General features: G+C 51.5%; 1 protein-coding gene across 42 annotated transcripts in view; it reads right to left on the bottom strand.

Moving 5' to 3' along the window:
* Window positions 1–14457, bottom strand: part of ZNF438 (zinc finger protein 438) — a 297450-nt gene that overhangs the window by 270907 nt on the left and 12086 nt on the right. The window contains exon 1 of one of the 42 annotated variants that reach the window (XM_067705172.1): window positions 12421–14448. The exons of the other annotated variants lie outside the window; for them this stretch is intronic. The gene's annotated coding sequence lies outside the window, so the exon portion shown is untranslated. Of the gene's footprint in view, window positions 1–12420; window positions 14449–14457 lie in introns of those variants that run through there. 42 annotated transcript variants of the gene reach the window in all.

The following is a 14457-nucleotide window of genomic DNA, read 5'->3' as shown; positions in this document are numbered from 1 at the left end:
CTTAGTAAGTGGGTCTCCACTGGGGTGATTTTGCCCCCCAGGAGATACTCAGCAATGAGTGGTGACACTTGCGGTTGTCACACCGGGGACAGAGGGGTTCTACTGGCATCTAGTGGGTAGAGGCCAGAGATGCTGCTGACCATCCTGCAATGCACAAGACAGCCCTGCAGCAAACTGTCATCCAGCCCCAAACGTCACTAGTGCCGAGGCTGAGAGAGCGTGGGCGAGAGACATGAACACGGGAGACTGACTCAAATAGATCATAGTTAAAATCAAAAGGGCGAGGGGAGAAAAAGAGGACTAGACCTTGAGGGCTCCTCACCGAGCAGTCAGGCAGAAGCGGTGGGGCCGACACAGAAGACTGAAAAGGAGCAGCCAGGAAAGGGTGGGGTGACAAAGGCCAAGAGCAGAGGGTTCCCGCAATGAAGCAATGGGCAACTGCGGTCAACTGCGCGGAGGACTGCTGAGACGCCAGGTAACACGGGAGGGGTGAGAGGTCTGAAAGCCCGGAGGCGGGATGCTGTGGGGAGTGAGATAAAAGGCACCTGGGGAGGCTACCGGCAATTCTGAGGCTGCAGAGTGTAGGTACCATTAACGTGAAACCAACACGCAGGTAGTTGGGCTCGTCCAGCCCTGAGTGTTCGCCAGGCAGGAGATCAAAGGGGTGCAAAGGGGTGGGGGAGTCTGCAGGCGAGTAACTGGAACTGGGGCAGAAGCCTGGATGAGGAAGGAACTGATGACCACGGGGAACTCATGAATAGAGAGAAATGGGGGGGAGGAACGAACTTAAAGTCTCAAGGAGTCATAAACACTTTCCCACATCAATAAATGTAATTCTCTACCATGCTTTTAATTACTTCACAGTAATATAGCCTTTTTTTTTTTTTTTTCCGGTACGGGCCTCTCACTGCTGTGGCCTCTCCCATTGCGGAGCAAGGCTCCGGACGCGCAGGCTCAGCGGCCATGGCTCACGGGCCCAGCCTCTCCGCGGCATGTGGGATCTTCCTCAACTGGGGCACGAACCCGTGTCCCCTGCATCGGCAGGCGGACCCCCAACCACTGCGCCACCAGGGAAGCCCATAGCCTATTTCTTGATATTATTAAAGTAAATGTGATTTTACTTTAAGAATAAATAGCTATTTACCATCTGAATACTGCCAACCATCCTACTCTCTCTTCCAGACAACAATCAAATGGCATTTGTAGAAAACATCGCATCATTGCGAAAGATATGCTAAATAACAGACCTGGGTTAAACTATGAGCTCTTTCATTTACTAACGTTGCGACCCTGGACAACTTAGCTAACCTCTCTGGACCTCAATCTTTCTCATTAACAGATTGCAGGAGGCAAAATAATGACCCCTCCCCCAAGGATATCCACGTGCAAATCCCTGAAATCTGTGAATATGGTAGGTTACATGCCAAGGGGGACTTATGATTGCAAGTGCCAATCAACTGACCTTAAAATGAGAGTATCCTGGGGCTTCCCTGGTGGCGCAGTGGTTGAGAGTCCGCCTGCCGATGCAGGGGACGCGGGGTCGTGCCCCGGTCCGGGAAGATCCCACATGCCGCGGAGCGGCTGGGCCCGCGAGCCATGGCCGCTGAGCCTGCGCGTCCGGAGCCTGTGCTCCGCAACGGGAGAGGCCACAGCAGTGAGAGGCTCGCGTACCGCAAAAAAATAAAAAAAAAAAAAAGAGAGTATCCTGGATTACTGAGATGGGTCCTTAATGGGAGAAGAGGGATGAAGAATCAGAACCAGAGAAACAGCATCTGAAAGACTCAATCTGCCACTGCGGACAGTGGAAGGAGGCCACGAGCAAAGGAAGTGTGGGCAGCCTATAGAAGATGGAACAGACAAGAAAACGCATCTCTACTGAAGCTTCCAGAAAGGAATGCAGCCCTACCAGCTCTCAGTAAGACCCATTTTGGGCTTCTGACCTCCAGAACTGTGAGGTAATAAATTTGTGCTATTTCAAGGCATGAAGTTTTTGTTAACTTGTAACAGCAGCAACAGGAAACTCATCCACAGGTGAAACGAATCACCCTTAGACTGCTGTGCAGATGAGCCAAGATAACACACATAAAGTACCTAACAGAGTGCCAGGTACACAGGAAGCACTTAAATAGCTGCTGGTGGTACTGTCAGTGCTAATACTATTAACAGCACTAAAACCAACAGTAATCAACCCAAAGAACACTGACTCAGTTCCAGAGTTTACTCAACTTTGTGACCTAAGATATCATATTTAACCTCTGCAGGACTCCGTTTTCTCACTTACAAAATAATATGAGGGAACCTCAAATAGATGACTTTAAAGTTTCTTCCAGCTCTAAAATTTTATGATTCTAAAATCTAACTCCTTAATGACACATTCTACTTGTTGCTAATTAACTGATTCAGAAAATCCTATTAGATAAAAATAGTAAGCCAAGCAGTTTTCATTTTATGTTTCAACATTTTCAGTATTTTATACTGCTGAGTTACAGCCTTATAAAGTTGAGTCATGGCATAAAATCACAGGCCTGCAAGCAAGGAAACATATCTAAGTCATCCTGCTACTACTTAAAAGCCTTACAGTCAAACTATAATATTACTAGGATCTTCTCAAATAGCTCAAAGTATGTCCCTACATATTACCTCATATATTCTTTTTTTAATAGCTTTACTGAGATATAATTCACCTACTATACAACTCACCCTTTTAAAGTACACTATGCATTGCTTTTAGTATATTCACAGAGTTGTGCAACCATCAGCAAAGCCATTTCAGACTGTTTGTATCATCCTGAACAGAAGCTCCCTGCCCATCAGGAGTCACTCGCCATCCCCCCGCCTCCAATGCCCCCAGCCTACTCATCTACTTCTGTCCCTGTGGAATGGCCCATTCTGGACATTTCATATAAATGGAATCATACAGTGTATTATAACGTTTTGAGATCCATCCATGTTGCAGCACATGTCAGCACTTCATTCCTTTTTCCTTGCTGAATAATATTCCACCGTGCGGATACACTACATTTTGTTTATCCAGTCATCATTTGATGGACATCTGGGCTGTCTCTACTTTTTAACTATTAGGAATAACGCTGCGATAAACATTCACGTACAAGTGTTTGTGTGAATGTATGTTTTAATTTCTTTGGGGTATATACCTAAGAATGGAATTGCTAGGTAACCCATGGTAACTTGACGTTTTTAACCTTTTAAAGAACTGCCAAGCTGTTTTCCAAAGTGGCTGCCCCCTTATACATTCCCAGCAGCGATGTATAAAGGTTCCAGCTTCCCCAGATCCTGGCTAACACTTGTCATTGCCCATCTTTGATTACAGCCGGGTAGGGGCTATGCACGCTACCTTCTGTGGTTCCGACTTGCCCACCCCTATGCCGAATGCTGTTACAGCCGGGTAGTGGCTATGCACGCTACCTTCTGTGGTTCCGACTTGCCCACCCCTATGCCGAATGCTGTTACAGCCGGGTAGTGGCTATGCACGCTTCCTTCTGTGGTTCCGACTTGCCCACCCCTATGCCGAATGCTGTTACAGCCGGGTAGTGGCTATGCACGCTACCTTCTGTGGTTCCGACTTGCCCACCCCTATGCCGAATGCTGTTACAGCCGGGTAGGGGCTATGCACGCTACCTTCTGTGGTTCCGACTTGCCCACCCCTATGCCGAATGCTGTTACAGCCGGGTAGGGGCTATGCACGCTACCTTCTGTGGTTCCGACTTGCCCACCCCTATGCCGAATGCTGTTACAGCCGGGTAGGGGCTATGCACGCTACCTTCTGTGGTTCCGACTTGCCCACCCCTATGCCGAATGCTGTTACAGCCGGGTAGTGGCTATGCACGCTTCCTTCTGTGGTTCCGACTTGCCCACCCCTATGCCGAATGCTGTTACAGCCGGGTAGTGGCTATGCACGCTACCTTCTGTGGTTCCGACTTGCCCACCCCTATGCCGAATGCTGTTACAGCCGGGTAGTGGCTATGCACGCTTCCTTCTGTGGTTCCGATTTGCACACCCCTATGCCGAATGCTGTTACAGCCGGGTAGGGGCTATGCACGCTTCCTTCTGTGGTTCTGACTTGCCCACCCCTATGCCGAATGCTGTTACAGCCGGATAGGGGCTATGCACGCTACCTTCTGTGGTTCCGACTTGCCCACCCCTATGCCGAATGCTGTTGCAGCCGGGTAGTGGCTATGCACGCTTCCTTCTGTGGTTCCGACTTGCCCACCCCTATGCCGAATGCTGTTACAGCCGGGTAGTGGCTATGCACGCTTCCTTCTGTGGTTCCGACTTGCCCACCCCTATGCCGAATGCTGTTACAGCCGGGTAGTGGCTATGCACGCTACCTTCTGTGGTTCCGACTTGCCCACCCCTATGCCGAATGCTGTTACAGCCGGGTAGGGGCTATGCACGCTACCTTCTGTGGTTCCGACTTGCCCACCCCTATGCCGAATGCTGTTACAGCCGGGTAGGGGCTATGCACGCTACCTTCTGTGGTTCCGACTTGCCCACCCCTATGCCGAATGCTGTTACAGCCGGGTAGGGGCTATGCACGCTTCCTTCTGTGGTTCTGACTTGCCCACCCCTATGCCGAATGCTGTTACAGCCGGGTAGGGGCTATGCACGCTACCTTCTGTGGTTCCGACTTGCCCACCCCTATGCCGAATGCTGTTGCAGCCGGGTAGTGGCTATGCACGCTTCCTTCTGTGGTTCCGACTTGCCCACCCCTATGCCGAATGCTGTTACAGCCGGGTAGGGGCTATGCACGCTTCCTTCTGTGGTTCCGACTTGCCCACCCCTATGCCGAATGCTGTTACAGCCGGGTAGTGGCTATGCACGCTACCTTCTGTGGTTCCGACTTGCCCACCCCTATGCCGAATGCTGTTACAGCCGGGTAGGGGCTATGCACGCTTCCTTCTGTGGTTCCGACTTGCCCACCCCTATGCCGAATGCTGTTACAGCCGGGTAGGGGCTATGCACGCTTCCTTCTGTGGTTCCGACTTGCCCACCCCTATGCCGAATGCTGTTACAGCCGGGTAGGGGCTATGCACGCTACCTTCTGTGGTTCCGACTTGCCCACCCCTATGCCGAATGCTGTTACAGCCGGGTAGTGGCTATGCACGCTTCCTTCTGTGGTTCCGATTTGCACACCCCTATGCCGAATGCTGTTACAGCCGGGTAGGGGCTATGCACGCTTCCTTCTGTGGTTCTGACTTGCCCACCCCTATGCCGAATGCTGTTACAGCCGGGTAGGGGCTATGCACGCTACCTTCTGTGGTTCCGACTTGCCCACCCCTATGCCGAATGCTGTTACAGCCGGGTAGTGGCTATGCACGCTTCCTTCTGTGGTTCCGACTTGCCCACCCCTATGCCGAATGCTGTTACAGCCGGGTAGTGGCTATGCACGCTACCTTCTGTGGTTCCGACTTGCCCACCCCTATGCCGAATGCTGTTACAGCTGGGTAGGGGCTATGCACGCTACCTTCTGTGGTTCCGACTTGCCCACCCCTATGCCGAATGCTGTTACAGCCGGGTAGGGGCTATGCACGCTTCCTTCTGTGGTTCTGACTTGCCCACCCCTATGCCGAATGCTGTTACAGCCGGGTAGTGGCTATGCACGCTACCTTCTGTGGTTCCGACTTGCCCACCCCTATGCCGAATGCTGTTACAGCCGGGTAGGGGCTATGCACGCTTCCTTCTGTGGTTCCGACTTGCCCACCCCTATGCCGAATGCTGTTACAGCCGGGTAGGGGCTATGCACGCTTCCTTCTGTGGTTCCGACTTGCCCACCCCTATGCCGAATGCTGTTACAGCCGGGTAGGGGCTATGCACGCTACCTTCTGTGGTTCCGACTTGCCCACCCCTATGCCGAATGCTGTTACAGCCGGGTAGTGGCTATGCACGCTTCCTTCTGTGGTTCCGATTTGCACACCCCTATGCCGAATGCTGTTACAGCCGGGTAGGGGCTATGCACGCTTCCTTCTGTGGTTCTGACTTGCCCACCCCTATGCCGAATGCTGTTACAGCCGGGTAGGGGCTATGCACGCTACCTTCTGTGGTTCCGACTTGCCCACCCCTATGCCGAATGCTGTTACAGCCGGGTAGTGGCTATGCACGCTTCCTTCTGTGGTTCCGACTTGCCCACCCCTATGCCGAATGCTGTTACAGCCGGGTAGTGGCTATGCACGCTACCTTCTGTGGTTCCGACTTGCCCACCCCTATGCCGAATGCTGTTACAGCTGGGTAGGGGCTATGCACGCTACCTTCTGTGGTTCCGACTTGCCCACCCCTATGCCGAATGCTGTTACAGCCGGGTAGGGGCTATGCACGCTTCCTTCTGTGGTTCTGACTTGCCCACCCCTATGCCGAATGCTGTTACAGCCGGGTAGTGGCTATGCACGCTACCTTCTGTGGTTCCGACTTGCCCACCCCTATGCCGAATGCTGTTACAGCCGGGTAGGGGCTATGCACGCTTCCTTCTGTGGTTCCGACTTGCCCACCCCTATGCCGAATGCTGTTACAGCCGGGTAGGGGCTATGCACGCTTCCTTCTGTGGTTCCGACTTGCCCACCCCTATGCCGAATGCTGTTACAGCCGGGTAGGGGCTATGCACGCTACCTTCTGTGGTTCCGACTTGCCCACCCCTATGCCGAATGCTGTTACAGCCGGGTAGTGGCTATGCACGCTTCCTTCTGTGGTTCCGATTTGCACACCCCTATGCCGAATGCTGTTACAGCCGGGTAGGGGCTATGCACGCTTCCTTCTGTGGTTCTGACTTGCCCACCCCTATGCCGAATGCTGTTACAGCCGGGTAGGGGCTATGCACGCTACCTTCTGTGGTTCCGACTTGCCCACCCCTATGCCGAATGCTGTTACAGCCGGGTAGTGGCTATGCACGCTTCCTTCTGTGGTTCCGACTTGCCCACCCCTATGCCGAATGCTGTTACAGCCGGGTAGTGGCTATGCACGCTACCTTCTGTGGTTCCGACTTGCCCACCCCTATGCCGAATGCTGTTACAGCTGGGTAGGGGCTATGCACGCTACCTTCTGTGGTTCCGACTTGCCCACCCCTATGCCGAATGCTGTTACAGCCGGGTAGGGGCTATGCACGCTTCCTTCTGTGGTTCTGACTTGCCCACCCCTATGCCGAATGCTGTTACAGCCGGGTAGTGGCTATGCACGCTACCTTCTGTGGTTCCGACTTGCCCACCCCTATGCCGAATGCTGTTACAGCCGGGTAGGGGCTATGCACGCTACCTTCTGTGGTTCCGACTTGCCCACCCCTATGCCGAATGCTGTTACAGCCGGGTAGGGGCTATGCACGCTACCTTCTGTGGTTCCGACTTGCCCACCCCTATGCCGAATGCTGTTACAGCCGGGTAGGGGCTATGCACGCTACCTTCTGTGGTTCCGACTTGCCCACCCCTATGCCGAATGCTGTTACAGCCGGGTAGTGGCTATGCACGCTTCCTTCTGTGGTTCCGACTTGCCCACCCCTATGCCGAATGCTGTTGCAGCCGGGTAGTGGCTATGCACGCTTCCTTCTGTGGTTCCGACTTGCCCACCCCTATGCCGAATGCTGTTACAGCCGGGTAGTGGCTATGCACGCTACCTTCTGTGGTTCCGACTTGCCCACCCCTATGCCGAATGCTGTTACAGCCGGGTAGTGGCTATGCACGCTTCCTTCTGTGGTTCCGATTTGCACACCCCTATGCCGAATGCTGTTACAGCCGGGTAGGGGCTATGCACGCTTCCTTCTGTGGTTCTGACTTGCCCACCCCTATGCCGAATGCTGTTACAGCCGGGTAGGGGCTATGCACGCTACCTTCTGTGGTTCCGACTTGCCCACCCCTATGCCGAATGCTGTTGCAGCCGGGTAGTGGCTATGCACGCTTCCTTCTGTGGTTCCGACTTGCCCACCCCTATGCCGAATGCTGTTACAGCCGGGTAGTGGCTATGCACGCTTCCTTCTGTGGTTCCGACTTGCCCACCCCTATGCCGAATGCTGTTACAGCCGGGTAGTGGCTATGCACGCTACCTTCTGTGGTTCCGACTTGCCCACCCCTATGCCGAATGCTGTTACAGCCGGGTAGGGGCTATGCACGCTACCTTCTGTGGTTCCGACTTGCCCACCCCTATGCCGAATGCTGTTACAGCCGGGTAGGGGCTATGCACGCTACCTTCTGTGGTTCCGACTTGCCCAACCCTATGCCGAATGCTGTTACAGCCGGGTAGTGGCTATGCACGCTACCTTCTGTGGTTCCGACTTGCCCATCCCTATGCCGAATGCTGTTACAGCCGGGTAGTGGCTATGCACGCTTCCTTCTGTGGTTCCGACTTGCCCACCCCTATGCCGAATGCTGTTACAGCCGGGTAGTGGCTATGCATGCTACCTTCTGTGGTTCCGACTTGCCCACCCCTATGCCGAATGCTGTTACAGCCGGGTAGTGGCTATGCACGCTTCCTTCTGTGGTTCCGATTTGCACACCCCTATGCCGAATGCTGTTACAGCCGGGTAGGGGCTATGCACGCTTCCTTCTGTGGTTCTGACTTGCCCACCCCTATGCCGAATGCTGTTACAGCCGGGTAGGGGCTATGCACGCTACCTTCTGTGGTTCCGACTTGCCCACCCCTATGCCGAATGCTGTTGCAGCCGGGTAGTGGCTATGCACGCTTCCTTCTGTGGTTCCGACTTGCCCACCCCTATGCCGAATGCTGTTACAGCCGGGTAGGGGCTATGCACGCTTCCTTCTGTGGTTCCGACTTGCCCACCCCTATGCCGAATGCTGTTACAGCCGGGTAGGGGCTATGCACGCTTCCTTCAGTGGTTCCGACTTGCCCACCCCTATGCCGAATGCTGTTACAGCCGGGTAGTGGCTATGCACGCTTCCTTCTGTGGTTCCGACTTGCCCACCCCTATGCCGAATGCTGTTACAGCCGGGTAGGGGCTATGCACGCTTCCTTCTGTGGTTCCGATTTGCACACCCCTATACCGAATGCTGTTACAGCCGGGTAGGGGCTATGCACGCTACCTTCTGTGGTTCCGACTTGCCCACCCCTATGCCGAATGCTGTTGCAGCCGGGTAGGGGCTATGCACGCTACCTTCTGTGGTTCCGACTTGCCCACCCCTATGCCGAATGCTGTTACAGCCGGGTAGGGGCTATGCACGCTTCCTTCTGTGGTTCCGACTTGCCCACCCCTATGCCGAATGCTGTTACAGCCGGGTAGGGGCTATGCACGCTTCCTTCTGTGGTTCCGACTTGCCCACCCCTATGCCGAATGCTGCTGAGCATCGTTGCATGTGCTCACCAGGCATTTGTAAGTCTTCTCTGGAGAAATGTCTATACAGATCATTTGCCCATTTTTTAATTGAGTCATTTGTCCTTTTTACTACTGAGCTGTAAGAGTTCTGTATAAATTCTAGATACAGGTACATTATCAGATATATAATTTTTATGTATTTTCTCCCACTCTGTGTATCTCATCTCATCTTAGTGCAGCTACTTGCACTAAATAAACAGATGCCGTGTTGGTATCCCCATTTTACAGACAGAATTGGCATGTCATTAAACAGACTTGACAACTGGTTGACTCAAAAGTAAGCTTACAGATGTGCTCCTGGTTTTATTCATTTAAAGATGAATGAATATTGATATTCATTCATTGTTATGAATATACATTGTTATCAATGTATATTGATGACACTGCAGCAGAACTTCCACGAAGTCTCCCCCAGTTCAACTCTGACGCTATCTTGTATCTATAATCAGACAATGTTATTTCCAAGTTATATAAAAGACGGTTCCTTCATTCACTGGAAAAAATAGTTATGAAGTGTTACATCGCAGGCACTGTTTGACTCCTAGCTCAGGATGCATTCCTGAACATAACCAAATCCTTACCCTCATTAGTCTGATAACTTGGCAGTATTATGCAAAGTCCCTAGCCCTAAAAAAATTTCTTAATAGCAAACAATCCAAAGAAAGAAATTTTTCATCTTAATGCTTAAAGATCCACCCTCAACTCAGATGAAACACCACAGATTTTAATGTAGGCGATATCCTGTTTTTCAAAAAATCCGAAGTGCCAAACTTATTTTGTGGCCTAGGACGACCTTGTTTTTGAGTATTGGCCTTAATAGGCCATCCCTTGCTTCTTGTAAATCCTTTTTATAATACAGCAGTGCTTAGTTTAATGACATTTGTCAAAATGAAACTTGACTAGAAGAGGAAAATACTCACAGTTTTACCTTTAATCAGAAAAACCTGAAGGTCCTGAGTCCCTATCCTGGCCAGTTCCTACTCCATGCTGAGCAAAAAAAAGTTATACTAGCTCCATTAAACATAAAAACAAAAATACAGAACAAAAATTCACTAACTTACAAAGGCAGTTCCAACCTTGTCTATCAAAGCATTCCTAGTACAGAGCAGAGGGACCAAATAATCCTCAGAAGACTAAAGGCCCAGCCCTAACGGGCCCAGGCAAACTTAAAATTTCTTAGACTGGTGTTTGTTCTCTTAAAGAGTTCCCACCAATGTTATATTCTAAACTATAATACATCTATGTTCTTTTGTTATAAAAAAAATTTACCATTCTTAATGAGGGTCAATATACAAATCTGTTGAGAAGGAAAGACAGAACTCATGGCTTATCGGTAACTCATTGCTCATCCATCTTTACCACGCAAAATTAGTAAATTAAATGACAGCCAGCAAGTAAAGCTAACGCTGGGGAAGACATGCCCGCCTCCTAGTTTTGAGTGCCCTCAGCACGCCACTTTGTAACTGGAGGTTCCCACACTCCCTTCGCTAGAGGTGCCTAAGGATTTACGAGGCACAGCTCAGCTGGGGGAGCATGACCTGAGGTGACCCCAGGGACGCCGGCTGCAAGCAGCAGCACCCCAGTTCAAGGCGGGCCTTTTCCACACCGTGACCTGGGAGGCTAGGCGTTTTCTGGAGGCATCTCGGGGTTGCTCCGGGAGGATCAGAGAAGAGCTGTAAGTGGGCAGAGCACTGCACTTCACCTGTCTTATGTACTGGGCCTCCACGGACACTTTCTGAAGACTGAAATCAGACTGCAACGAAAAGGTCTGAAAACCTTAAGACTAGAGGAAGTCTTGGCCAGGCAGACAACAATGTGCATCAGATCTGAAAGACGAGGTGAGGAAGAAAGGGGAGAATGGATAATGAAGCCGGTGGGGAGCAGAGTCAAAAACAGGAAAGGGTGTGGAATAAGCCAGGGGTCAGGGTCAGGCCTTTATCCACTGAAAAGAATGCCTATTGTGGAGTGGGTGCGTCTGCTTAAAGGAACAGCCTGGGCTCCTTCACCCAGCACCACTCAACTGCTCAAACCTTCAACTCCAAAATGCCGCTTGCTGGCCCCAGTCTCTCCTTCTTGCTCCCCAGATCCCTGGCCTCCGTTGCCAACCAGCCTCCCACAGAGCAGCCAACGTGAACCGTCAGAAAGTAGACCGTCACTCCTCTGACTGGTGGGTGTCTTTCCCAGGACACCTGAACCAAACCCTAATTCCTCAGGGCAGCCTGGACACACCATGCCTCTCTCCTCTCACTCGTGCTCCGAGCCCTGGCCGGGGCTCTGCCCGGGCTGCGTCCGGACCCACGTGCACTGCTGTGTCCTGATGACGCTCGAGTCTGCTCCGAGGTCGCCTCTTCCTGTTCACGCTATCGCTCTCTGACCCCTGACCTTTCTTCATTTTTCTCTTTAACATTTTCTTACTGTCTGAAATTTTCCCTGTTTGCCATTTGCCTCCCCGCTTAGGAGGAAGCTCTACCAGGGCGGGGACTTTGTTTTGATCACTGTTTTGGTCTTGGGAGCCAGACCACTGAGAACAGTGCCTGGAGGACAGATGTTCACCATTTATGGAATGAGTGAATGAATCAGTCCTGCGTGATCTGAAAGGCGTTTAGGCCTCCAGCTTTTCCCCAAACCCCTCTCCTTTCGTACCTGATCCATCAACCACGCGCTCAGCTTTACTTCTTGTCCACTGTGACCTAGGATCTGATCACCCAGGTTTGCAATCACTCCTTTGCCTAAACTCTCAACTTTCTCGCCGGCCTGTCCTTCCCCTCAACCAGCCTAAGGATCTACTTCTTCACTGGCACACCGCAGCCACCCAGAGGTCGCGGCTATAAAAAGCCCCAGCCGTGCCGACGGGGGACTCTGCAAACACACGGTCCCGCACCAGGAGCCCATCCATCTTTTTTAGGGCTCTCAATCCAGTCCCTCTCTCACAGCCGACAGAAACAATTCCAGGCTTCCATCACTTTCTTCACGCTTCCTCCCCTCCCCCCCACTCCATAAGCGACATCACCTCCACAGGAACAAGAGAGGTCATTAGGTCAGACTCCCTCCGTTTCCTCCGTCCCTCCGATCACCGACCACACGCCCGCTCTCACCTCCTTCCTGGCAGCGCGGAGGGCGGATGTCCTTCTTCCTGCCCGAAGTGAACCCCAGCCAGAGCTCTGGAAGGCACGCGAGGCAGCCCACCTCCTCAGGGATCTACCCTGTCACGGGTCCACCTGCCCCTTCCCCATCTTCCCCTTCCCCTTCTCATCAGGCTTCTGCCCCACTGCACGCAAAGGCTCAAATTCTCCCATCAGAAAACAAATGAACAAACAAAACTAATACAACTGCCCCAGACATTATGTCTCTCTCTTGCCTTTGTCCTCTTTTCCCTTTTCTCTTCGCAGCCAAGTGTCTCGTAAGACAGCTTGAACTCACTATTTTCACGGTTCTGCTTCCCCACTCCCAATTCACTGCTCGACCCCCTGAGATCTGGATTTTGCCTGCAAACACAAAACTGCTCTCTCCAAAACACACGTGACCGCCGAGCTGAAAATCCACTACGAATTTATTAAACCTGTCAATTGAACATCGACATCTTGTCTCCTGGTTCAGTGACATTAGTGCTTGTCTCCTGGCTTCAGTGGCATTATTCTTTCTTGGTGCTTGACTCTTTTGGACCCTTCTTGGCAGTCTGCTTTGCTATCTACTGTATGATCTGAGAAAAGCCTCTCTGTGTGGTGTAGCAGTTACAAGCCCGGGCTTGGGCTTAGTCAGCGTGGGCTGCTGTAACAAAGCACCATGGCTGGGTGGCTTCAAGAGCATCACTTCATTTCCTCACAGTTCTGGAGGCTGGCAGCCCAGCACGGTTGGGTCCTGGTCAGAGCGCTCTTCCTGGGATCCAGAAAGCCTGCTTCTCACCGCGTTCTCACATGGCAGAGAAAGCTCTCTGGTGTCTCTTCCCCTTCTTGTGAGGACACCAGTAGGGTCGGGATCCACCCTCATAATCGCATTTAACCTTAATCGCCTCCTTAAAAGCCCGATCTCCAACACGGTGACATGGCGGGTTAAGGCTTCGACGTGAATCTGGGGGGACACAATTCAGTCCACAGCAGCCAACGGTAACTGCACTTTAATTAAAGCATGGTAAAGCTGAATGTTATGTAACACTAACTGTGCAAGTACAAGAACTCTAAAGCAGCAGAGGAAATGGGTGTCACATGAAAATATCAGGCTACAAAATTTTATACCGACACGTAAAACACACACATATGAAATAAAAAGGAATATATCATAATTGTCGTCAGAGTGAGGTTCCAGTAAAAGAGCTTATTTCTAAACTCTTGGCTAAGCAGTTTGAAAAATAAATTTTCACAGAAAGACTATATAAGTGAAAAACTTCAACTGGACAAAAAAATCCCTAAGAACAATTTCAAATCTAACTTTCCCTGTTTGTTTCCTGCTAACCTCATTGCCATCTGTACTAACTAGGATATAGGCCAATCTGCTGTGACAAAACCAAGAATACAATGGCTCAAATGAAAGAGGAGTTTGTTTCTCTCCCATGTAACAGTTCGGGGGCAGACAGGTGGTCTCAGGAAGGTCCAGGGACTGAGGTTCCTTCTGTCTTGTCCCACCACCCCCTGTGGACACTGCCCTGGTCTGCAGGACAGAAGCTGGCTCACAACACCTTGCTCTTGTGGGTGGGGGAAAAGAACAGGACTAACAGCAGATCTGAATACAAATGTGGTTTAGAAGGTGCACTCATCGTTTCCACTCCCACCCACTGGCCAAAACTTAGACATGTGGCCTCATCCGCCTACAAGGAGCCTAAGAAATACAATTTCTCTGTAGGCCGAGCTAAATGTCAGAGGTGAGAGGGTATCCTTCTCCCGACTCTGGAAGAGTCGTCTCCTTCCTAAAGGGGCGCCCATCCAATCACTGGATTCCACTCCGAGTCTACGATCTCTGGGCAACGCAATCTCTGCAACAGATATCAACGTGGCTCCATCCCAGCCCAGTGACCTACAAACTAACAGACCAGGAACCTTTTGCTCTCCACCACCACCACAGCAACCAAAATACAACGAAACGAAAATAAGATGAATGCAGTTAAGTCTCCCATTCTGAAAAGAAAAGAATGGCAAATA

The sequence above is a fragment of the Pseudorca crassidens genome, chromosome 1 (genome assembly GCF_039906515.1).
Source record: "Pseudorca crassidens isolate mPseCra1 chromosome 1, mPseCra1.hap1, whole genome shotgun sequence".
In the NCBI taxonomy this organism is placed as follows: Eukaryota; Metazoa; Chordata; class Mammalia; order Artiodactyla; family Delphinidae; genus Pseudorca; species Pseudorca crassidens.
This window is presented reverse-complemented; position numbering and strand designations above follow the sequence as displayed.